Here is a 25,537-nt window from a genome sequence, read left to right as displayed (position 1 = left end):
CAGAAGCAAGTAATTGTCGCGTATTAGATGGAAGTTATGTCCAGCGACGTCACTGGCTGTAGTGAAAGTCGTAGAAATTCAAACGAGTGCAGTCGCACGATATCATACGAATTAGCCAAATTTAGAAAAGTCATAGGAATCCTGACGATTTCACCGTGAGAGTGTGTTGCGAAAAATGGTGTAGCTTTATTTAGTGGGGGGTCCATGGATTATTATTTTATTCATTAATTAATTAATTTTATTTATTTATTTATTCATTCATTCATTCATTCATTCATGTGTTTGTTTGTTTATTCCAAAAACATTCAATTCTTGTGACTTTGATATCAGCATTTTGAGATTTTCGTCTGTATTTTTAGTAAATATGTGTCCTTACAAAAAAAAATTCCTTTTAAGACATGGTACTTTTGATGTATACAATAATAGGGCAGACGGGGGTTTGTTGTCACAGAAGTGATTTCTGGTAACTTTGTATTTAATTTCACAAAAGATACATGTACATTTTCACCTTCATGACTTTACAGATTGATTCAGTCAGGGCATTTGAATGCTAAAATTTAAGGAGAAGACAACATTTCATTTTATCTATAACAAAATAAAAATTAAACTCCTGTGCTATAAATGTTATAGAAATAAAACAGAAAGATATTTAAAATATAGCCTATTAATTTTAGTTAATAGTGATGAGTATCAGATCCTGTATTTTGAAATAAGTTTGGTAAGCCTGTGATGAGCTATTTTAGCTGGATAACATAATTTACCAAAAGTGGGTTGGTTGGCACATTGGTTTTAAAGTTTATCAGCACATACACAAAGAGAAAAAGAAAATTAAAAAAATCAAAGCCTTCATAAAATGTATAACCATATAACCTTATAACCTATATAAAAAAAAAAAAAAAAAAAAAACAATCATATTAATTCAAAAGAATAAATTAATCTTATACAGGTATTGATCATAATCATACAGTATTAATATAATCATATTAAATTGCTAGATTATTATTCATATTAATGAGGTAAGACAAATACATGTTGAGTTCCGTCGACCTGGTTTAAAGTAAACTATTCTTTGTTTTTTGTTTTTTTGTATTTGTTACTTCTCTCTCAGAACTTTAGTGTTTTAACACTGCCAACCTGAGGTCATGGGGTTGGTTGGCACACATCCACATAACTTAATCATTAATTAACAAAAGTCAGTTAAAAAATTTGTGACATTGAATGTATTTGTTTTTTACCTAAGAGCCTGATTTTATTTGTCGTAGCTCAACGTTTGTTCAACAAGAATGAAAAAAGTGCCAACCATCCCCGGTTTCCCCTACTCAAAATTTACTGTATTTATGTACCATGGTATTTACATGGTATAAACATGGTACTGTTTAGGTACTTTAAGTGCTTTTTAAACTGTTTGTGAGTGGACAACAATAAAATGCATTTATAATGATAGGGTGTATTTTCAATCGGTCAATAGATTGTGGGTAAATCTATGTCCCCCATGCAACCCAATAGTGGTCAACTGAGACAGCTCGCTAGGTACTGAGACACACACACACACACAAAAAGAACATTCGTTAGCATTTGGATATTTTGTGGGGGGGGGGGGGGGGGTTTGGTGGAATCAATTTCTAACATTCTTGGAACAGTCTCTTTAGGTTCTAATTTTTGTAACCATAGTCTAACATTCCCAGAAAGTTGCAGGGAGGTTTCTGTGGTTGAACCTAAGAAGAACCTACAAAGAACATTCTCTAATGGTTATTTTTAGGTTTATTTTTATAACCATAAACTAACGTTCCAGAACGTGGCAGGGAGTTTTTTGTGACAACCAAACAAGAACTTCTACAGAACATTCTCTAATGGTAATTTTTAGGTTTTCATTTTACAACCATAAACATTTCCAGAACATTGCAGGGAGGTTTTGTATGACTACCTAAAAAGAACCTGTACAGAATGTTCTCTAATATAATGGTAATTTTTAGGATATATTTTTATAACTATAAACTAACCTTCCCAGAACGTTGCAGGGAGTTTTTATTTATGACAACCTAAAAAGATCCTGTACAGAACGTTCTCTTGGAATCCCATTTTGTAACCATAATCTAATGTTCCCAGAGAGTTGCAGGGAGGTTTTTGTGGTTTAACCTAAAAGAAACTACACAGAACCTACAGAGAACGTTTTCTTGGAATCCCCTTTTTGTAACCATAAACAAATTTTCCCAGAACGTGGCAGGGAGTTTTTTGTGACAAACAAACGAGAACATATTCCATGCCCAAACCTGTGGTAATTCTTACAAATAAAAAAGGAAAATCAAGGGCTTTAAAACCTGGTCCTCTTTGAATTATGGGCCAATCTATCAGTTTTTCAGCTCTATAAAATCTGTTCTATTCAATGCCTTTAGACATTCCAAGAGATGAATTAACTCTAGAATGAATATGTAACTTCACCCCTCTTTAATGCTGTATGTGGGTCAAAAAAAGACCCAGGGGAAATCTAGAGGACTATCCTTAATAAATCTACTTATTTTTTACTCTAAAGATAATTTTATAAGCAATTTACTTTTTTAAATAGCTTATATATATGTTTTATTTAATTCTGAAGACTTTCAGTCACATTGAAAATGAAGTACACACTTTTGGATGAGAGTCTAAAAAAGCCTGTATAAAAGAAATATGGGCAATTTCTATGTTTGGTGGGAAAACATGAAGTGTCTCAACAACCCATGCAAACACATACTGTACATATAAGTACAATGGACTAGGATTATATTTTTTTAAAAAATTATAAACTTGTAAAACTACAACCTTATGTACTCTATATTGCCATATGACACTATATTTCTATTTTACTCTACAATCAATCAATGTATTAAAAAAAATACCAGTGTTAAATGCATTTAATACCATAGGAAATATATATAGGACCCACATATGCATTCTACGGGTTGTCATGGAAATTCTCTACTAATTAAAAAAAATATATTCACCTAAATTTTACAAACGTTAGTTCACATGATAAAAGACACTTTATTTGAGGAATACCTGGAGTGGCAGATCAAAAGACCACTTCATGTTAAAATAGTAAATTCAATATCCATTAGAAACACAGTCCAAACTCACTTAAATGACTCGAATTGATTTATAAAATGAATTAATTTATTAATTAATTTTTTATTTAATTTATTTAATTCTTTCTTTGAAATGCATTGTTATTTTAATGAACTTTTCAAACTCAAATTTGTTTTTTAGTGTCTATTATTGAAAGTGCAGTCGTGATAATGTTCACGTTTATTATTAATGACAGTTTTTAATGGGAAATTTTTTTTTGCATGGTTGCGATATGATAGGGGGCCCAGAGTGCAAAGGTGTCAGGGGCCCAAAAATACTTACGGATTATTTAATTATTTATTTATTTATTCTTTAGTCTCATTATTTAGCGATAAATAAATATTTATTCAAGTTTAAGACTATGTTTTCGATTAAGTTACATACTGAGTCGATTTTTGGAGTTGTTTATGGCTTGAACACGTCACCCACCTCAGTTACCACTCCTAAACAAACAAACGTTTTGCGAATCGATTCGTCCGAATCATTCAAAAGCACCGATACTGTCTGCAGTCACGCGGCGAATTACTGTACCAACACCCTCAAGGTTTAGCAACACTATCCATACGAAAACTGAATTCAGTCTTTGTATGTCCATAAACGCGAAGCATGGATGAATGAGTCCAACAGATTTTCCATTTTTATCCCCACCACATATGCAAACAGCATTATGATAAGAGATGATGAGATCAGTGTAAGTTTGTTTCTGTGTGCTCTGTTTTAAATATACAGCTATAATACGACAGAGAAGTAGCCATAGATGTTCCCGATCTCATTAGAACATTCCTGTCAGGTATTTCACGTTATCATCAACATCAAAAGCTGCAAATAGCTATTAATAAACTGACAGGAAAGTTGAATTGAATTTGCGACATTCCTTAATCTGCCGAGATTTCAGCACTTGTAGGTGGACAGCGCCGCGTGAATGAGGGATTTGCATCCTTTCATTCATTGACTTCATTCAATTCTTATGTCTAATGTATTTAGACATATATGCATATAGTGTTCGCAGGCTTCACAACTAAATCCAGTATTCAATTTCTCCCAGAGCTTAATCGAAATAAACGAGATGGTGGTGCTTTTCAGCTTTTGGTATAGTATAGAAAACCGAATGCGCGAGTACATTTTCTACACCGCAGTGCAAAACAAATATCTGTTAGCAAAATGTTGCACAAGTTTCGTTGGGGAATGATGTAACCTAGACATAGGCTGAGCAGAAATGACAAAACAGAAGATGTTAAGTATTAACTCACTTGTTTGAAGCAGTTCTCTATGCTCGGTCAGTGAACACAACAAATCTCAAAGCCCGTGCGCTTATTTCAGTCGAGCTCCGTTTATTCGCGCTGGAGGATGTTTGAGGATCCACATGAGGATGGGGCACTGCTGCATCAGATAAATAAATAGGCTAAGGTCGGGAACAGTGACAGCCCCACCTCCAGAGCTTCTGAAGATTTCAGAAAATCCCCACGACCAGAAAGAAAAAAAAAGAAAAAGAAAAAACAAATAGGCTCTATTAATGGGAATGATTACTCAATGTTTATGTTCATTGTCTATATTGCAAGACATTTTTGAAAAAGAAATAATGATATTAAGCATTTTTTTTTTTTTTTTTTTTTTTTTTTGGAAACAATTTTATTCTTGTATAAAAATCTAAATGAACAAAATGTACATCTGGCTGCACAACTGCACTAACCTTTAATGCATACCTCAGGTATTTAGTGACCCAGGACCTTATTCATTTTATGGCGTTATGCCCACACTTCTTTAGTATTATTCAAACTTTCTCTTCTGAATAGTGTGAAAAAAGGCAAAATTGCAAAAAAATAAATAAATAAATAAATTATATATATATATATATTAATAACTAATATAATTATAAATAATTAATAACTTCTTAATTATATAATGGGTCATTAAAAACACTATAGATATGTAATAGTGTTGCTTTTTTGTTTGTGAGTTCATTATATTTTTATTTATTTCATGTGTAAATAAATTTACCATCACCAGATATCTATTTCTGTGTTTATTAAGAGACAAATCAGTACTATATATAAATGATAACACGTTGATTTTCTGTGTGACAGTGGTGAATTACATACAATGTGGCTTTGACAGCAAGTTGTGTCTCATGGAATTTCAGTGGTGAATAAATTCTGTTCTATATTTGTTGCATCATCTCTTTGATATATAAAAAACAATATATATGTATATTAGAATATATTCTGTTCTATATTTGTTGCATCATCTCTTTGATATATAAAAAACAATATATATGTATATTAGAATATATTCTGTTCTACATTTGCTGCATCATCTCTTTGATATATAAAAAATAATATATATGTATATCAGAATATATTCTGTTCTATTATTTTCAAATAGTTTTGAAAATGTTTTGAGAATTGGACACTATCTGGGAATTTTGTAAATCCGTTTGAGATAGACATACATGTTGGGTCACTAAAGACCTGAGGAAAGTAATAATGTTTGACGAAACACCCGTGTATTTAAGGGTTAGCCAAAAGAGAAATTTCTGCACCACTAGTGGCACCAAACAGAATTGCAAAAATAATTATTGTTTCCAAACAGATTTCCAAAACACTCTAGTTTCACCAGTTAGCACCTACTGGAATATACTATAACTACACTAAAAGCATTTTTCCATTTTTTATATTGACCAAAAACTACCTTAAACATGAGTAATGTTGTAAGTTATTACTATTATTATTGTTTGAAATAACTGTTTTGTATTTTTATTTTCTTTCAAATTAAATCTTTAACCGTGATGTCAAAGCTCCATTTTCAGCCATCATTACTCCAGTCTACTAAGAAAATATTGTGCCATGTAATCCTTAATAAATTATTGTAATGTGCTAATTAGGCACTCAAGAAACATTTCTAATTTGTTGGAACAGTTGAAAACGCTGAGCCAATTATTTTGCTTAAGTATTGAGTACACTTGCGATTTTTATTTTAAAAATGTCCAAAAAGACGTAAACCAATCTACAAAGTCTGTTGAAGGCTATTCCATGAACTAGTGTCTTGAAAAAAGAACTGAAACTGGATCTAAACAGGATAGAGAGGGAAGTGGACGGCCCAGATGCGCAACAGCAAGAAGACAACAAATACATCAGAGTCTCTAGTTTGAAAAAACGGATTCCTCACAGGTCCTAAACTAGCAGCTTCAATGACCAGAACATGCCAAACACCAGTTTCATCTGCAACAGTGAAGAGAAGACTCTGGGATGTTGTCCTTTTAGAAAGAGTTTCAAAGAAAATTTCACATCTGAAAACTAGAAAATAAGAAGAAATGGGTAGAGTGTGCAAAAGAACTTAAAAGATTGAGAGTTAAATGACTAGAAATGAGTATTACGGATGGATGAATTGAAATGTAATGTCTTAAGCTGTTGTTTGAAAAGCTTCTTTGGAAAATCCACAAGAAGTGTCCTACAAGCCAATGACATCTTTACTGAAGTGCTACAGAAAGCATGGGATGAAACTTTACCTGAAGATCTAGAATATACTGACTGCTAGAATGCTTAAGGTGTCATTGCTGCAAGTGGAGGATTCTTGACTGTGCAGAAAGTTTGAAGATTACAGCGTTTATTTATAAAGAACTAGTGATTTTTAACATTATAAATGTCTTCACTGTATTTCTTGGTAAATTTAAACAGCCTCTGTCAATAATATTATAATTTATCTCACAAACATCCAAATTTTAAAGTGAGGGCTCTTAACAGCATAAATAAAAAAATAAAAAAACCTGACTGTTGCAAAGAGTTCTAATAAAATTATCAGTCACATGGCATTTATGGCCCAGGTGATCAAAAAAAAATCTTTCTGGAACTGAGAACTTACATTTTGGTCTGTTCCTTACACAAAGGTATCAAGGGGCTCTAGAAGACTTGTAATATAACACACGAGTTGTGTGGAGCAATTTTTCTGATTTTATGGCGCTTTTGTGTCATTTATTGAGTTTGGAGCCCAAGTCCTCATTCATTTTGATTATATGTAATGAGTGTCCATGATATTCCACAAAAATTCCACAGAAGAAAGTTATATGTATTTAAAATAACTTAAGGGTTAGTAAATGATGACAGAATTTCTTTTTATATGAACTGTTCCTTTGGGATGGAAGGAAGTATTTTAACATCTGAATTATACTGTAGTTTGATGTACATAAATCAATGACATTAATCACAATATGATTGTTTCCATTTTCTGAAATCATTTATTATCATTTTGAAATCTCAATATTCAGCTCTTCCAATTGGGTTGTTCTTTTGGGCTGCCAGTCAAACCCTCTTGTTTACTTACTGGTATGATGTATGAAGTCTGATTGATCATAAAGACATTCTAATGACACATTTCTGACTCAAGTTTATCTTCTTTTCTAAATCAAAACAATTAAAGCAGAACTTTGACGCCAAAGCGTCTATCTTTATAACAGACATTAGATTTTCTTACCAGCTTTAAAAAAAAGTGATGCACTGGCACCACATTTTCTACCATCTAATGTTGTTCGGGTTCATTTGATATACATCAATAGTGTCTGTTGAGTGACAGCTTAACATCAGGATCAACATGAGAAACCGTGTAAACAGAACCCATGACTGTTTCATGAATTTGAACAAAAGGCGCATTGAGACAGCTGGGTGAAGACTATCTCTGTTACTACTGTCTGAACAAATTCCAGTCCCACAGAACTGTAGGAGACAATAAGTGATGTCGGAAACTGAAAAAGAAGAGTTGTCTCAAGGGGTGTCTGATTACAAACTCATGTTATGCACAGTGATAAATGTAAATTATGATCATGGTTCTCAACAGGGTGTCTGCTACCAAAAAATAAACCAGGACAAACTTGCATGATGGTGGACACAAGTTTCATAGCTGTACCATGTCTGCATAAGAATCTCCTTTTATAGTTTCTTTCCTAAGAAGAAATCTCCTGGAATCCACAATACATTTCACAGAACATTCAATATTTCCCTGAGAACTGAGTCTTTGAAGCAATTTCAAAACCATCATGGAATCAGTGTTTATGTAGGTGAATGTTCAGGTCATATTTGACTCCAAAATGAAAATAAATAAATGAGAAATTATATCTTGATTATAGAATATTAAGACTATTAGGAAAATAATGACAATCATTTTATTTTCATGAAAATGTAGTACCTCTCCCCCAATTTTCATAATTGTAACGTTTAAGCAATGAAATATTAGTGAAGTATTTACAAATCAAAGTAGTATTTGTTGTACTGCCCTAAATTTACACTGATTAAAAAAAAACATTGTATTACTGAAATTTGTACTGTAGTACAGGGGAAAAATTGTTTTGTTACACTTTACATTAGAGGGATAGTTCACCCAAAAATTTACATTCTCTCATCATTTACTCACACTCATGCCATCCCAGATGTGTATGACTTTCTTTTTTCTACAGAACACAAATTAAGATTTTTAGAAGAATATTTCAGCTCTGTTGGTCCTTACAATACAAGTGAATGGTGACCAGAACTTTGAATCTCCAAAAAGCACGTAAAGGCAGCATAAAAGTAATACATAAGACTCCAGTGGTTTAATCTATATCTTCAGAAGAGATTTGATAGATGTGGGTATGAAACAGTTCAATATTTAAGTCATTTTTTACAATCAATCTCCACTTTCACTTCCACATTCTTCTTATTTTATTTATTTATTTATTTTGGTGGTTCGAATTCTTCGTGCATATCGCCACCTACTGTTCGGGGCTGGTCAAAGGTAGAGATTTATACAAGTCTGGTCACCATTCATTTGCATTGTATGGACCTACAGAGCTGAAATATTCTTGTAAAAATCTTCATTTGTGTTGTGCAGAAGAAAGAAAGTCACACACATCTGGGATGCCATGAGGGTGAGAAAATGATGAGAGAATTTTCATTTTTGGGTGAACTATCCCTTTAATTATTTTTCACGTGTTATATATAATTATGTGTAATTTATTCTTGTTTAATTTACATTAAGTAACGTAATAATGTATTAAGTGTTTTTAAAGGGGTTAATGAATGACTAATAAGTCATTTACAAATACATTATAAACAATTGATTGTCAGCTATAACAACAAGCATTAAAAGGGTGACTTTCATCGAATACTTGCCAAAAAGTGAGCATTTTAACTTATAACACGTTATGAATGACTAATTAATACACTTATAAATACTGATTTTCATTAAAAACATTATATGTATCATAAACTCGAAAAAAGAAACGTTCTCTCACTTTTAACTGCTTTTATATTCAGCAAACTTAACATGTGTAAATATTTGTATGAACATAAAAAGATTCAACAACTAAGACATAAACTGAACAAGTTTCACAGACATGTGACTATCAGAAATGGAGTAATGTGTCCCTGAATAAGGGGGGGGGGGGGGGGGTCAAAATCAAAAGTAACAGTCAGTATCTGGTGTGGCCACCAGCTGCATTAAGTACTGCAGTGCATCTCCTCCTCATGGACTGCACCAGATTTGCCAGTTCTTGCTGTGAGATGTTACCCCACTCTTCCACCAAGGCACTTGCAAGTTCCCGGACATTTCTGTGGGGAATGGCCCTAGCCCTCACCCTCCGATCCAACAGGTCCCAGACGTGCTTAATGGGATTGAGATCCAGGCTCTTCGCTGGCCATGGCAGAACACTGACATTCCTGTCTTGCAGGAAATCACACACAGAACGAGCAGTATGGCTGGCGGCATTGTCATGCTGGAGGGTCATGTCAGGATGAGCCTGCAGGAACGGTACCACATGAGGGAGGAGGATGTCTTCCCTGTAATGCACAGCGTTGAGATTGCCTGCAATGACAACAAGCTCAGTCCGATGATGCTGTGACACACCGCCCCAGACCACGACGGACCCTCCACCTCCAAATCGATCCCGCTCCAGAGTACAGGCCTCAGTGTAACGCTCATTCCTTCGACGATAAATGTAAATCCGACCATCACCCCTGGTGAGTAAAAAACCGTGACTCGTCAGTGAAGAACACTTTTTGCCAGTCCTGTCTGGTCCAGTGAAGGTGGGTTTGTGCCCATAGGCGATGTTGTTGCCGGTGATGTCTGGTAAGGACCTGCCTTACAACAGGCCTACAAGCCCTCAGTCCAGCCTCTCTCAGCCTATTGCAGACATTCTGAGCACTGATGGAGGGATTGTGCCTTCCTGGTGTAACTCGGGCAGTTGTTGTTGCCATCCTGTACCTGTCCCTTTCCCGCAGGTGTGATATTCGGATGTACCAATCCTGTGCAGGTGTTGTTACACATGGTCTGCCACTGCAAGGACGATCACCTGTCCTTCCTGTAGCGCTGTCTTAGGCGTCTCACAGTACAGACATTGCAATTTATTGCCCTGGCCACATCTGCAGTCCTCATGCCTCCATGCAGCATGCCTAAGGCACATTCACGCAGATGAGCAGGGACCCTGGACATCTTTCTTTTGGTGTTTTTCAGAGTCAGTAGAAAGGTCTCTTTAGAGTCCTACTTTTTTATAACTGTGACCTTAATTGTCTACGGTCTGTAAGCTGTTAGTGTCTTTAAGATCGTTCCACAGGTGCATGTTCATTAATTGTTTATGGTTCACTGAACAAGCATGGAAAACGTTGTTTAAACCCTTTACAATAAAGATCTGTAAAGTTATTTTGATTTTTACAAAATTATCTTTAAAATACAGTGTCCTGAAAAAGGGACGTTTCTTTTTTGCTGAGTTTATATTAAAGCCTGATGACCATAAAACAATCCTGAACTTTATGTACATAGGTTTCTAATGTTGGTCTAATGTTAATAGTTTTCTCAATTTCTTCATATGTTTCCACTTTATGTCAAGGTACACTTTCATACGTTACTAATGTTGTTGAATAAGTGTTAAACATTCATAACATGTGAGTTAAAATGGCTAACTATTTGGTAGGTACTGCATGAAAGTCATCCTTTTAATGCATGTTGTTATAGCCGCAGATCAATGATTCATATGCATTTGTAAATCAGTTATTAGTCATAAACATTATACTATGTAAGCCCTTAAGAAAGGGAACATGTAATGTAAAGTGTTACCAAATATGACTGTTTTACAGTGAATAACATTTAATGAGAATTGCCATTGACACAACACAACTCAAAAGTAAAATATCAAAACACATTGAGGTAATGCAAATTTTCATTATGCTTATGTTTCATTCCAAAATGCATTGCAAAAATTATAGTCTAATAATAACAGTCCAAAAAGTCATTATGTTCTTCTAGTGAAAAAATTTGTATTTATTTTTTTGTGCTTGGAAGGCAGCACTGTATTGATATTTTCTTTGAATTTTGGGGTGAAATATGACTTAGAGATGTTATCTTGAGATTCACCTATGTAGCACTTTCTATAGACATGGGACTGCAGAAAACAATTTTCTCTGCAAGCTGCAGTCCAAATGGGTTTTTGCACCCTGAATAGGGACGATGAGCCTCAGTGTAATTAATCAGCATTTGCAGAGGCGTTCGAGTTGTAAATGTGTCAGTCCGTAGAGCACTCTAAATTGACTGCATGCGAAATGATTGATGGAACGTACCCTGCCTTATGATCTAAATATCCAAAGAAACCAATGAATCAGATTTTAGCTCTTGTGAATGTGACTGTATAATTGTATATTTTGTGTGTTTAGGTGTACAGACCTCAAAAAACACTTTGATATTGTTATGTGGACTGCATGGACAACAACATACTCTTCTAATCACTTTACATTGTCATATTCAAACCAGAACATCTTCCCTTTAGAGATAGATATCTAAATATTTTGCTAATACATTGTTTCAATAAATCTGCTAATGAATAAAAAAAGTTTTTGGCAATAGCACTGTTAAAGTCTCTCTCTCTATGCTCTCTGTTCTCTGAGGCACTGAGAAAGTTATTTTAAGTATTCCCTAAGGCAAAAGAAGACCATTTCCTCCATCAATAACCTCTATTTCTTTTAGATTTGATTAGTCTCCTAATGTCTAAGAGATGGAGCACTATATTACACATAACTAAAGAACTGCAGCATGGCTTTCAGATGAGATTGCATTGTATATCAATGTATGGTTCCTTTTAAATATCAGATCTATGTTGTGATAAGATCGCAGGCAGTAAAACAAAAAGTTTCTCCCTGACAAACTGCCTGAACATAAGTATTCATAAGTGTAATTAAATAAGCACACACTGTACCTCCAATTTAAACAAATGGAATAAGTCACCAAGTTTTGCTGGTCTAATGTGAGTAGTTAACATATACAAATACAGTATGTGCTTACAGCCTTGGAAAATAGCCATTCATTATTAGTAATAATAAAGAGCACCCAGTAAGTTTCAGATATACTTGCAATTTGAGTAGATATCCGTGCAAGTTCTGGTAATAACACTTAGACACACTTTGGTGAGCCACAGGGGCGGACTGGCCATAGAGAGAACTGGGACTTTTCCTGGTGGGCCGGCCGCGAAACAGGGCCGAACGGGGCCGAACGGAGCCAAACAGATGGCAATAAGTTGAAACAGGCTGCCGCGTTATGCAGAACGGGCCGCGACTGGCTGAAGAGGGCTGCAAAACGGCACCGCGATATGCCAAAGGAGGCCGCAATATGCAGAAAAGAACAGGGACAGTATTGGCTGGTATTCTGATAAAAAACAAACATTTAAAAATAGATAAATGCTTTATTATTTAAAAATATCTTTTGCATTACACCCTAAACAGAGGTAAATCCATCAAAAAATGTGACTACTTCAGTATCCTGTTAATTATATCAGTAGTAAGTAATGGGGACACAAATGACTGAGACTGAACCATTTATGAATGGTCTTTCACCATCATAAGAAATACATAACACATAAACCTTGTCCCTACTATGCAATGTTAGTCTTTTGACATTCTATTTGAAATGCTCATTTTCAAATGTTAGAAAAAGTTTGTAGATTATTTTGCTGTACCTTTACATGACCTTTCCTCTGAACATAAGTGTGGCAGCGGGGGCGTGGTCAAGCATCTCTCCAGAGAGAGAGAAAGCGGTAAGGGCGCTTACTAAATTATGTCTTACACCTGTCTCTAATTTCAGTAAGCATGGGGAGAGCGGATAAATAGAGCCACACCGCAAGTAGAAAGGAGAGAGAGTCTAGGCACCACAGAGCCGAACAGGAAGCAAGAGTTGTGTGATGATGAGAGTTTTATTTTAATGAAGCGGTGTGTGATTTAAGTTCAGTATTGCAAAGAGAAAAAATAAATCCTTACCTGAACCAGGAAAGCTGCTTCTCGCCTCCTCTTTACAATAAGCAATGAACTAAACTGAAAAGCATCATTATAAAAGTGGCATCGGGCAATAGATCATTAAAACAAACACTGCTGTGTTGATGAAGCTGTCAGAAGCTTCAAAGAGGATTTCTGAACGTAAAATAAATGAAGCAAAACTGGTATCTGAAACATCACCAATATTGCTCATTAACGGATGGTCTTTAACAACACACAGAGCTGAATGTGTAATGTGATGTGATGTGATGTATTCTTTTTTTTTTTTTTTGTAATTAAATATTTTTATTAAATCATACAATAACAAAAAAATGCAAAACATACATGTATGTGTGTATATATATATATATATATATATATATATATATATATATATATATATATATATATATATATACATATACATATAAATATATATATATATATATATATATATATATATATATATATATATATATATATACACACACATACATAAACACATACACACAAATATATATATATATATATATATACACACATACACATAATAATCATACTCACTTAAAACTATATTACACTACTCTCTCTCCACGCCCCACCCGAGAGCCCTCCAAAAATTCCAAATACCTGCCCCATTTCCGGATAAACAAAACCAAGTCACCCTGTCTTCCCGATGACACCTCCTCATAAGCTGCCACCCACCCCATCTCCGTGTAACATTCTGGATATGGGGGCGCACCAGCTGACCTCCAATCCCTCAAAATAACCTGCCTGGCGATCATCACACAGGTCAGAACCCAATTCTCTATATGACTATCCCCCACATCAATGACCGCGCCATCGCCAAGAACACAAAGTCTGGGGCAAAACGAAACCCGAGTGCCTACCACATCAGACACAAAATTCTGAACCTTCAACCAGAATTTCTGGATCTCAACACACCACCATAAAACATGGGCCATGTCTCCATCCTCCGATTGGCATCGCCAGCAGGTGGGTGTGCCTTTAAGACCAAGCCTATACAATCTAGAGGGGGTCCAATAGAATCTATGCAAAATTTTGAATTGCATAAGACGCACCTTTGCATCTCTAGGTGCAGACTTAACGTTTTTAAGAATCCTAGCCCATACTCCCTCCTCCAATACCAAGTTGAAGTCTTTCTCCCTTACTCTCTTAAGAGAGGTTAAAGCTCTGAATTAACAGGGAGTAATACACTGATGCCCCATGACCTTTTCCAAAAGCAGTAATCACCTCTCCCAGAGCATCTGCCGCTTTAGGGGGGTGTGTGCTACTCCCAAAAACAGTACAAAGCAGGTAGCACAGCTGTAAATACCTATAAAACTGAGATCTGGGAATCCCAAAATGTTGAACCAGATTTGCAAACAATCTCAACACTCCACTCTCATATAGATCACCGAGTGTAGTAACCCCCCCTCAGAAAGGGGACTTACCGATACATAATTTTGGGTTCTGCCATATGCTCGAGGCAACATTTAAATAAATGTCCAATTTAAACATTCTGGACACTTTTGTCCATACCGAATATACATGTGAAATAACGGGGTGTGACTTAACTTCTCCTATTAGTTTGATAGAGAGGCTTTGCAATGGCAAAATAGGGGCAAGAACTTCCTGTTCAATACCAAACCAGGGAGGGGCTCTCTCAGGTGAAAGAGACCAATGAGCCAAATGTCTGAGACTGAACGCATAGTAATAAAACAAAATCTTGGGTAGGCCTAGCCCACCTTTGTCAATCGGCCTATGTAACTTATTGAAATGCAATCTGGGATGCTTACCGATCCAAATGAAGGACTTCGCTATGCTATCAAATTGCTTGAAATAAGAGAGGGGGACATCTACAGGGAGCTGATTGTAACAAGTAGTTAAATTTTGGAATACAATTCATTTTAATAACATTAACCTTCCCAATCATAAATAAATGTAATGAAGCCCACCTACTCACATCGCTCGAAAAACTTTTTATTAAATTGTCAAAACTAACACTAACTAAATCAGACAAATTTGCTGGGAATAAAATCCCCAAATACTTAATGCCCTGTTTGGGCCATTGGAAGGCACCCAGCTGGAAAGCCATTACTGGACAGTACGCTGTCAGAGACAAAGCTTCGGATTTAGACCAATTGACTTTGTATCCTGAGAACTTGGAAAAAGAATTAATAAATCTGTGGAGGCAAGGCATAGATCTAGTAGGGTCAGAGACAAATAATAAAATATCATCTGCGTAAAGCAGAAGCTTATGCGCCACGCCTCCCGCCGTCACCCCTGGAAAATCATCCTCATTTCTTATCTCGGCTGCTAATGGTTCCAGGGCAAGACAGAACAATAATGGGGAAAGAGGGCAACCCTGCCGAGTGCCCCTATTCAGAGTAAAATAATCTGAAATTAATACATTGTTTGTACCGCTGCTATAGGGTGTCTATAAAGTAACTTAATCCAACCAATAAATGTACTCCCGAACCCATATATTACCAAAACTTAAAAAGATAATCCCATTCTACCATATCAAATGCCTTTTCGGCGTCAAGTGAGATGGCAGCGACCGGAGTCTGATCATTTGCCACTGACCACATAATATTGATGAAACGCCTAATGTTATCAGAAGAGCTGCAGCCCCGAATAAACCCCACCTGATCTATATGTATAAGAGATGTCATAACTTTACTTAATCGGTTAGCTAAAATTTTTGACAAAATATTTACATCTAGCTGGATCAGGGAAATTGGACAGTAACTTTTACACATGCTTGGATCTTTGTCCCTTTTAAGAATCAGACTGATCCGGGCTTGAGTCATGGTTTGGGGAAGCTTTCGATTCTTTAATGATTCCGTATAAACTTCTAACAAAAGTGGAGCCAGTTCTGTAGCATAATATCTAAAAAATTCAGCGGCAAAGCCATCTGGCCCCGGAGCCTTGCCTGTAGTAAGGTAAGGACTTAATTACCTCATCATGCTCCTCCAAGGTTATCTAAGAATCAAGAGAATTTTCGTCAATTTAGGGAGCTCTAATGGTTCCATAAAATTCCTAATATCTTCATCAGTAGATGAAGACGTGGAACTATAAAGATCAAGATAAAATTCTTTAAAAGCATTATTAATATCAATGGCCAAGGTAAAAATTTCACCACCAGCAGATTTCACTGAGGGAATGGTAGAAAACAACTCTCTCTGCTTTATATATCTAGCCAAAAGCTTCCCTGCTTTGTCCCCCGACTCAAAGTAAGACTGTCCATAGCCAAAACTCCACTTCCCGCGACAAAATAGTATTATATCTGTATTTCAATCGGGTCAATTCTCTGAGGCCATCAGACAACATTCGGTGCTTCAGCTCTGCCTCTGCACTTTTAATATTTCCTTCCAACTCCACGAGTTCTCGTACTTTGGATTTTTTGATGAATGAGACATACCGTATGATCCGACCCCTAAAAACCGCCTTAAGTGCCTCCCAAGCCACGCCCACAGAAGATACTGAGGACCAGTTGGTCTCCATATAGACACTGATTTCAGTCTTTAACATTTGTTGGAAATCAGGATTTTGCAACAGGGAACTACATGATTTATTTTTCTCCGTATGTGGCAACACCTCTAAACTCACCAGGGCGTGATCTGAGACTAAAATGTTTCCAGTTGAACAATCAACAACAGATGAAATGAGGGACTTAGATACAAAAAACAATAATCTATTCTAGAATAAATCTTATGGACTGATGAAAATATGTATAGTCCCTACCAGATGGGTTCAAAAGTCGGCAAATATCTGTAAGACCAAGATTTTTACACATCCTGTGAAACGTCAGTGTTGCTCTAGGGGGCTTACACACTTTTGCTTTATTATGATCTAGGACTGAGTCCATCAAAAGATTAAAGTCTCCTCCCAATATTATATCATGAGGGGTGCTAGCGGCTTGCAATATCCCTTCAAGATCAATAAAAAAGCCCTGATCATCAACGTTAGGTGTGTAAACATTAGTCAAAATCAACCTTTTCCCCTGAATTTCTGCTAAAACAATAATGATTCTCCCTAATTTATCTTGGATCTGTTTGAGACATTTGAATTGTAGATGTTTATTTATCAGTATGACCCCACCCCCCCACCACCCCCACACACACACTCTTACTTAAGCCAGCACTAAAGAAAACATGTCCACCCCATATCTTCCCAAATTTTTCAACTTCCTGAGGGGAAAGATGTGTTTCTTGAAGAAACACTATATCACATTTCTTACATTTAAGAAAAGAAATAACCTTCCTTCTTTTATGGGGTGCCCCAACCCATTCACATTCCATGTGGAGAGAGATAGTCCACTCATATTAACCTTTGACATTTTGATATAATAGAAAAAATAAATTGTGTCAAAAATAAGATTGTACAGACCACATTTAACCATTAGTTCAACACTCAAACCCCGAACTTCCCCCCGAACAAAACAAACAGAAAAAAGAAAAATGTGTGCATTAACCCCACGCACAACAGCGCCAACCGGCGTCCATCCCTTTAAACTCAAAAGGTCCATGTACGCATGCGAGAACCCCCGCGACATCTTTGCCATCGGATTGCTCAAGTCCGGTGCTTCTACACAAATGTTGTGAGGCAAAATTACATAACAGAAAATACTTTGTGAGACAAACCCCAGCCAATAGGCATGATAAACACAAAGAAACGTGTAGATTCATTCTCAGAACTGCCTTGAAGGTGTGTTCTTCCACAATACAAATTCCAACCGATATGAAGCCGTTCAGTTTCCTCGGACAGACAAACAATTGTTCAGTGAGCCAGCTGTTATGAGTGCAGCAGATGACATAATCATTCCAATGTCCCGCAAAAATACTCCACATAACAAACTCCAGCCAACAGGAGGCATAAGCACAAAGAACGAACAGATCCATCCACAACTGTACCAAAGCAGTGTTATTCAACAAAACAAACTCCAGCCGCTAGGGGGAACCAGCACAAAAAAAACAAAAAAAAAACAGGCATCCCGGTTCCTCAGATGATCAAGAGTCAAATTCACTCAGAGGCCGTGAAAAAAAAATACATCATGACTTAGTCCGTGTGGGCATGTAGATATTTAGCCGTCATCTATAGTGTCCATTCTCTATCTGGCCAGGAACTTCAGTGTAAAACCAATCTTCCGTCAATGCAAAAGTTTCTTGAAGGAGTCATGCCACAAAACAAACTCCAGCCATTAGGCCAATGCAAAAAGAAACAAAAATGGCGCCCAGCTTCCTTAAACAGCAATTCAGTCCACTTACAAGAGAAACATGCAATGTTTAAATCACCCATAGTTTCTATAAAAGCCAGTGCCTTTTTGGGGCATAAAAATACTTTTTGGCCGTCTTTGGTGTCTATTCTCAGTTTGGCCAGAAACATCAGTGCAAAAGCGATCTTCCATTGATGTAAGAGTTTCTTACATTCCTTGAACCGATCGCGTTTCTCCCTTGTCGAATTCGCAAAATCCGGAAACAAGAACATATTGTGATTCTTCCAAGAAAGGTTTCCTTTGCTCCTCGCCTGGCGCAACACGAGATCTTTATCAGATGATCTCAGAAATTTGGCCAGAATTAATCGGGCCTGTCTCCTTCAGCAGATCTGCGAGCCGGGACTCTGTGAGCTCGCTCGATTTCCAGCATATGGCCTGTTATGTCGAGCAGACTTGGGAAGAGCTCGTCCAGGAATTTCACCATATCTCTGCCCTCTTCATGCTCAGGAATTCCAACAGTCCGTATATTGATCCTATTTTCAAGATTTTCCAATTTTTCCAAAATTTGTTCCAAGTCTGTTTTGGACGTGGGTGGATTAGCAGATAATTCCCTCTCCGATGACTCCAGATATCCTAATTCGTTTCTCAACATCTGTCACTCTTTTGTTTCCATCGCCGTAATCGATCAACGTATTACAGTAAGATCCTCCAAGTCAGCAACAACCTTCGTCAGCATCACCGAGATGTTGGACAGTCGATGCTGAATTTCTTCTCCCGACGTGCTTTCCAAATCGAGTCCTCAGCTCACGGCCTGCTTGGGGATGTCAGCTTGAGCACATACGTTTTTATCTCCAGAGTCTGAGGAGATTGACTTCTTTGCCATGTTTACCTCAAAGAGCAAATATGTAACTGAGTGTATCGAATCTCACCAGATTATAACATGAAAATAATTTAAAAACTAGCAAAGTTCGCAGAGCTAGTCGCTCACACGTCTGCTTCTCGCATGGGGTCACGTGACTCCCCCCCCACCTCCCCCCGATGTGATGTATTCTTAATCAAAACCAGCAGCTCTAATGAAGTGATTTGGGTGTGCATGAAACAGGTTGTTAGATTTAATCTGGGACTTAAAAAAACATCAAAAACTTCTGATGCTTGTAGCGAATTTGGTAGTATAAATGTACACGGGATGGGTTAAAGTGCCCACATACCTCCACCATTATATGTAGGGAAACAGAATGTGTAAGCTAGGAATTAAATTAAACTGTCCTTATTCTACATTATTATGTAAGGAAATTTATAATGGAATTAGCTGTGTTTGACAACCATTATAAATTAGATAAATGAAAAATAATTAGATTATTTGTCTGAATAAAATTCTCCACCATTAAAATCGTAATACAATGTCTCGTTGTATCCGCTCACAATTTCTATTGTAAGGAATTAGCTTTAATTGTAATACCTCAGCCCATGAACAGTTCATCCCTCCACCAGAGGGAGCCATCATCTGAGTTTTAGTGGCACTTCCTGTTTGTATTCTCACTTCCTGTTTGTAGCTTTATAAGCCATGTGCTTCACTGAACACATTGTGAAGTATTGCCAGTTTATCCTGCCTTACTGAGCGGTTTTCTATTGCCATTGTTTCTTGATACATGTTATGACCATTGTCTGTTTTTCTGGATTTACTGCTTTTTGGATTACCCTTTGTTTTGTTTGCCTGGTTGGACTGTCTATTTGGTTTATTGGATTTATCTGCCTGCTTTACAACTACGTCTCTCTGCCTGCTGTTTTGGATTGTTTGCTTGTGTCTCTTTTAATAAACTTCCTGCACATGGATCCTAACACCATCTCCATGGCCACTTCATTACAGAATACTTCGCCTACCATGGATCCAGTGGAGGTTACACAGCTCAGAGCCACGATCGCATATCAAAGTGATGTACTACAGGGATTTCAAGAACAACTTGTGAATTTTCGAGCTGCTAATGAACATTTGACACGCTATATCCAGTCGATGCCTTCCCCACGCCCCGACACGGTAAGACTGGCACTGCCTGAAAAGTTTGATGGATCTGCTGACAAATGCAAGGGATTTCTGAGGAAATGTTCAATATATTTCACTTACCAACCCGACTCCTTTAATCAAGAGACCACTAAATGTGCTTTAATGATGAGTTTGTTTACCGGAAAAGCATTAGAGTGGGCTTCGGCAGTTTGGGATAATGATGAACAAATTCACAAATCCTTCAAGTATTTCTCACAACAAATTAAGGATGTTTTGAATACCTTGCAGGGGGAAGGGACATTTCTGTGCAGTTATTGCATCCAAGCCAGGGGAAATTATGTGCAGCTGATTCTGCAGTACAATTTCGTACTTTAGCAGCGCAGAGCAGTTGGAACGATATTGCTCTCAAATCAGTATTCCGAGAAGGTTTAAATCCCACACTGCAAGCTGAGCTGGCATGCAAGGATGAATCATTAACTTTGTCTGAGTACACTACCTTGACCGTTAAAATCGACAATCTCATGCGCAATCGGCCACGATCCTGTGCACTCAAGCATTTCTCTGCCACTGCCTCATCTTCTGTTAATCCAACATCTGAACTGAATGAACCCATGTAAGTCTGGCGTGTGTGGGTGCCCGAGGAGAAGCGCCAGTGCAGATGAGATGAGGGTTTGTGTTTCTACTGTGGGCAACAAGGACATCGTTGTAACACATGCCCACAGAGAGCTAGAGCCTCAGTTGGATCTTTTCTAAGGGTGAGCATCACATTTGATTCAGTTTCCAATCAGAATTTTACTCTACCTGTGACCATTTTTATTGAGGATAACCAATCATGTGTTACAGTGCTAGTGGATTCAGGAGCTGCATTGAACCTCATTCATCATAAGATAGTTACCAAATTCAATATCCCTACAATACCATGTAATCCTCCCATCCGAATCACTGCAGTAGATAATGCACCCATAGGCACGGGGCAGATAACCCATAAAACCATTCCTATCCAGATTCAATTAGGAATTTTCCATGTCGAAACCTTAACACACTATGTCATCACATCTCCTTGCCACCACATTATAGTAGGATACCCATGGCTATCACTCCATGACCCATTGATCTCCTGGAGAAAAGGGGAATTTCTGCATTGGTCTCCATTCTGTCAAGAGCATTGTCTAACCACCGAGTTAATAATACCATGCCTGACCACGAGTGTGGAGAGTCCCCAGACTAACATCCACGCTCACATCCCCAAGGAATATTCTGAACTCATAGAGGTATTTAGCAAAGACAAAGCCACCCAATTACCACCCCACAGACCTTGGGACTGTGCCATAGACTTCCTACCCAATTCATCTCCCCCTAGAAGCAAGGCTTACCCTCTATCCCTCTGTGAAATGCAGGCTATGGAGGATTACATTGAGGAGGTACTAGCATCAGGCTTCATCCGTCCCTCTACGTCACCAGCCGCAGCTGGATTTTTCTTTGTGGAAAAGAAGGATGGTGGACTCAATGCACCTTCAGTTTTCCAGTCATTTGTCAATTAAATTTTCAGAGACCTTTTCAACAGCTGTGTAATAGTTTACATTGATGATATCCTTGTTTACTCGAAGACCAGGGATGAACATATTCAACAAGTCAAGACCGTGCTCATCCGTCTATTCCACCATCAGCTATATGTGAAAGCAGAAAAATGTGAGTTTCACAACACCACCACAACCTTCTTAGGATATAACATCAGCCCCAAAGGAGTAGAGATGGACGAGTCCAAAATAAGGCAGTCACTGTGTGGCCAGCCCCCACAACCATCAAGGAACTACAACCATTTCTTGGGTTTGCAAACTTTTACAGGTGATTCATAAGGAACTACAGCATCATTGCAGCCCCTCTCACTGCATTACTCAGAGGAAAACCTAGGAGATTGACTTGGCCTGAGAGTGCTCAAGATGCTTTTAAAAGACTCAAGTCTAGTTTCACCACTGCTCCCATCTTGAAACACCTAGATCCAGACCTCACCTTCATAGTGGAAGTGGGTGCTTCAGACTGTGGTATCGGAGCGGTACTCTCCCAGCGTCATGGTTATCTGGGTAAACTCCACCCATGTGCCTTTTTTTCCAAAAAACTCACCTCTAAAGAGACTAATTATGATGTAGGCAACAAGGAACTGCTGTCCACCATATCTGCCCTAGAGGAGTGGAGGCACTGGTTGGAGGGATCCAGACACCCATTTCAAGTCATCACTGACCACAAGAGCTTGGAATATATTAGGAACGCCAAGAGAATGAATCCACAACAGGCCAGGTGGGTGCTCTTCTTCACCCGACTCAATTTTATAGTTACTTATCGTCCAGGCAGCAAGAATGGCAAAGCAGATGCCCTGTCACGAAGACATGACCCAGTTCATTCATCACCTCTCCCCAGAAACCATTCTGTCACAGTCTGTCGTCATCGCACCCATCCGTTGGGATATTATGGAGGAGAACCATCGTGGACAACAAGGTGAACCACCACCATCGGATTGTCCTTCCAATAGGCAATACGTACCCCAAAATCTCAGACAGAGGGTCTTACAGTGGGTGCACACTTCCCTAATTTCTGGTCACCCAGGAATTCAAAGAACAGCAACGTTGGTATGTAACTCTTTATGGTGGCCCACTCTTCTCCATGATGTGTCTACTTATGTTAATGCCTGTCATGTCTGTGCACAAGTTAGAACCCCCCCGTCAACTCCCTGCAGGGCTGCTGGAACCTCTGCCCATCCCTCAACGAACATGGTCAAACTTAGCAGTAGACTTTATCATCGATCTCCCTAATTCCAATGGTTCCACTGCCATCTGTGTCATTGTTGATCGTTTTTCTAAATCATGTTGTCTGATCCCATGAAAGGTCTACCCACAGCTATGGAGACTGCAGAGGCCCTGTTCAACAAGATTTTCAGGGTGTATGGACTCCCATATGACATTGTCACAGACCAGGGAACACTGTTCACATAACGGGTATGGAAGGCCTTTTGTCATTTAAATATCAATGTCAGTGTAACCTCTGGCTATCACCCTCAGGCTAACGGTCAAGTGGAGAGAGTATACTAAGAAATTAGATGCTACTTACGCTCCTAATGTAGTCGTGAACAGCACCATTGAAGCACTTTCCTGCCATGGACTGAGTACACTCAGAAGTCCCTCACACATTCATCCACAGGACTAATCCTTTTCCAGTGTGTTCTGGGTTATCAACCACCACTGTTCCCTTGGTCTGAAGAACCATCAGAGGTGCCGGCGGTGGACGACTGGATTAGGAGGAGTGAGAGGGTGTGGGACAGCACCCATGATCAGCTTCAGTGAGCCATCAGGAGACAGAAGATTCAGGCCGACCGCCGGAGGCATCCCCACCCTAATTACCAGCCTGGCCAGATGGTATGGCATTTGATCTACATCTGAGGCTACCTAGCAGGAAGCTCAGTCCAAGGTACGTAGGTCCCTTTAAGATACGAAGACAAATCAACCCGGTGACCTATAGACTAGAGCTTCCTGCTGATTATCATATTTCTCCTTCCTTCCATGTATCCCTCCTGAAACCTGCACACCCTGCACTGGAACCTATAACCACTGAATCAACGCCACCTCCACCATTGGAGATCGATGGATCCCTTGCCTATCTCGTCCGGGAGATCCTAGATTCCCGAAGGAGGGCTAATAGACTACATTACCTTGTGGACTGGGAGGGATTCAGTCCTGAAGAGAGATCCTGGGTAGCAGCCTCAGACATTTTGGATCCCTCACTCATCAGGGACTTCCACCGTGATCATCCAGACTGACCGGCACCCAGACCAAGGGGACAGCCCAGGAGGAGAACACCTTGTGGTGTTCCTAGAGGAGGGGAATCTGTAATACCTCAGCCCATGAACAGTTCATCCCTCCACCAGAGGGAGCCGTTAAGTGGCACTTCCTGTTTGTATTCTCACTTCCTGTTTGTAGCTTTATAAGCCATGTGCTTCACTGAACATGTTGCGAAGTATTGCCAGTTTACCCTGCCTTACCGAGCATTTTTCCATTGCCATTGTTTCTTGATTCATGTTATGACCATTGCCTGTTTTTCTGGATTTACTGTTTTTGGATTACCCTTTGTTTTGTTTGCCTGGTTGGAATGTCTATTTGGTTTATTGGATTTATCTGCCTGCTTTATGACTACTTCTCTCTGCCTGCTGTTTTGGATTGTTTGCTTGTGTCTCTTAATAAACTTCCTGCACATGGATCCTAACACCGTCTCCATGGCCAGTTCATTACATTAATAAGGGAATTATGATTAATTCTCTTATTGGAGTAATATTATTCTCATGGCTTATTGAAAATATTACACATATTTAAGTACAGCTTTGAAGCAAAATCTTTTTTTTGAACAGGGATGAGATTATTTATCAAAATATACCACAGTCAAATTATCTTTAAAAGGGGAATATGAATAATTAATCATAACTCGTTATAATCAATTATAAATATTTGGATCAGTTAATAGAATTAACTTGATGTAGCTGAATTAACATTACAATCAATTAATCTGTTCATCCAGCGAACACTCTCCAAGGATATTTTTCGTGGCCACAGAAAAATAACTCTTTCTTAGCATGTAGATGTGATCAAATCGTTAAATTGACGTTGATTTAAAAGCAGACCAGAATCAACTCGCAAGAATGTACACAAAAGCTTTATTTAAATCACAAACACATAACTAATCTAAACAAACACATACACACAAATCGCACATACGTGGGAAATGGAAAAGTGAAAGTGAATGAAACCGGAACAGAACAGGGGAATGAAGCTATGAAAATAGTAATTTAACCATCTGAAAGAACCATCAGTTTCTTACTTCAAAGCACCTTTGTTAATAAAGAGGTTCACAGCTTATACTAAACCGCTGTTTAGTTAATTGTATGATACTTGCAATGCCTTGGCTGTCGAGAGAGAG

General features: G+C 38.0%; 1 protein-coding gene across 2 annotated transcripts in view; it reads right to left on the bottom strand.

Annotated features, from left to right (window-relative positions):
• Positions 1–25,537, bottom strand: part of LOC127420751 (melanocortin receptor 5-like) — a 69,523-nt gene that overhangs the window by 26,389 nt on the left and 17,597 nt on the right. The window contains exon 2 of one of the 2 annotated variants that reach the window (XM_051663277.1): positions 4,350–4,540. The exons of the other annotated variant lie outside the window; for it this stretch is intronic. The gene's annotated coding sequence lies outside the window, so the exon portion shown is untranslated. The remainder of the gene's footprint in view (positions 1–4,349; positions 4,541–25,537) is intronic. 2 annotated transcript variants of the gene reach the window in all.

This window comes from Myxocyprinus asiaticus, chromosome 30 (genome assembly GCF_019703515.2).
Source record: "Myxocyprinus asiaticus isolate MX2 ecotype Aquarium Trade chromosome 30, UBuf_Myxa_2, whole genome shotgun sequence".
In the NCBI taxonomy this organism is placed as follows: Eukaryota; Metazoa; Chordata; class Actinopteri; order Cypriniformes; family Catostomidae; genus Myxocyprinus; species Myxocyprinus asiaticus.
Note: the sequence above shows the minus strand (reverse complement) of the source record. Positions and strands in the feature narration are given on the sequence as shown.